The sequence below is a fragment of the Oreochromis niloticus genome, linkage group LG3 (assembly GCF_001858045.2).
Source record: "Oreochromis niloticus isolate F11D_XX linkage group LG3, O_niloticus_UMD_NMBU, whole genome shotgun sequence".
NCBI classification, from domain to species: Eukaryota; Metazoa; Chordata; class Actinopteri; order Cichliformes; family Cichlidae; genus Oreochromis; species Oreochromis niloticus.
In genome coordinates, this window is record NC_031967.2 from 3,241,365 (window position 1) to 3,243,252 (window position 1,888).

A 1,888-nucleotide genomic window follows, 5' to 3' on the forward strand; every position below is an offset into this window, starting at 1 on the left:
AGGCTGTCTGTGGAGTGTCTGTACTACACTATATCTGTGCACAGTCAAGCTCGAATAACTGACACTTGAAATGTGGTTTGAAACACCAGAAGCATCAAAAATGAGCTAAAAGAGTCCAGCTTCAGGGTTCAAGTTCCCTCACAATCAGCTCATTGTTTGTATAATAGTTTTAGATTTAATGAACACATGAAACATTTCACCATCATATTATTATTAATACTGTCCAACGTACAAGCATGCAGCACATTTGGCGTTTTTTTTAATCAGATTACATTTTCCCCTGGGATTAATAAAGTATTCTGATTCTGAAATCACTGTTTCCAGTTTTTCTCGTAACCTTGGCAAGAACTCAATTCAGGGCTGAAAAACACATTTAACCTCAACCAAATCAACTCTACACCTTGTATCTCAGTTTCTTTTCTTATGATTGAAACCTCTCCCACTAATTATAGTTTTGAATATTGAATCATACAAACAGGAGATATGGTCAGTCATTTGAAAGTTATGTGAATATTAGTGTTTAGTAAATAATCTCCTGTGTGGTCATGAAGATTTTAATGAATGTATGAAGTAAAACATATTCAGTATAATCCATCTGATCATTCCTCAGTAACTGCAGTCCTCTAAGGGCAGCCTCCCACTGGACAAAGCTCATTTCTGCAGCTCGTATTCGCCGTGTCGAGCATGGGTCAGGGTCGGGACAGGCTCAGCTCGCTCTTCACCACGACGTCCACACGACTGCATCTCCAGCTCCCCTTTGTTGTGAACAAAACCCTGATGTTTATGTTCTACAATAAATATAAATATACTGATACTTTAATGATTTTAATCATTTCAAACACAGTGGAAAGTAATTATATTATTAGGATTGTCTAAATCGGGGGTTCCAAACTTGCGTCCCGGGGGCCACTTGCACATTGAAGTGAAGAAATCTAATGCATTTTGTCCCTTAAGTGACTGTTTTGTTTGAGGATTTGTTTGTTGTTGAGTTCAATGTTCAAATAAGTTCTTTAAAAAGCTGATTGAATATGAAGGCGACATGAGCAGAGAGCACAACCATGCTGAGGCTGTTAGTTCAGTGACAGAGTCACAAACTAATGTGAACACTTATGTCTGCAGTTTGATTTTGTTAAACATGAACACAATGACAGCAGCAGTGCTGCCACGTGTGTGCACAGACAGAGAGGAGCAATGTGGTTATTTTGTAGTTCAATGAAAGGCTTCAGTTAGTCAAGAGTGAGAAAAAAAAATGTGTTCACGTTTGCAGCTTTGTCTTTTATACAATATTTGAAATGAAAAAAACAACAACAAAAAAACATCTTTGGAAATATTTGTGAGTGTTTTCTTGTTTGTTTTTGTTTTGTACTACTTGAACACTTGAACCCTCACATGAGTAGACCGGGCCAGCAGTGGCCCACAGCATTAATGTGAGACCCCTGGTCTAATGATTGGTAGAAACTACTTCTTTCGTCTGTCATAGTGTGAAATACGGCTCTAAAGGCATCACTGCTCACGCTCACTCAGTTGATGATGACGGCAAATCGTAAAGGGAGTCAACAGCCGAGATGTGGTTTGTGACACGTGACGACACCACCAACCTTGTCAAACACAAACAAAAGTAAATCATTACACAGAATATGATGATGAGTTTATGATGAGGTGACCTGAGGAGGAGAGGAGAGCTGCTGCTGGGGTGGAGGCCTTTGGTGCCACAGGCAGGTGCTGTCCAGGTGCAGACGAAGAAACGTGGAGCTGTTGGTGACGAGCAGCACTGCTGCTGTAGGTTTAGGTTTTCATGTCTGTGATTAAACAAAGGGAATTCACCGCATCCTTAAAACCACTGCTGATGTCTTGGATTCATCATGAAGGTGTAGTTCAAATACTACTT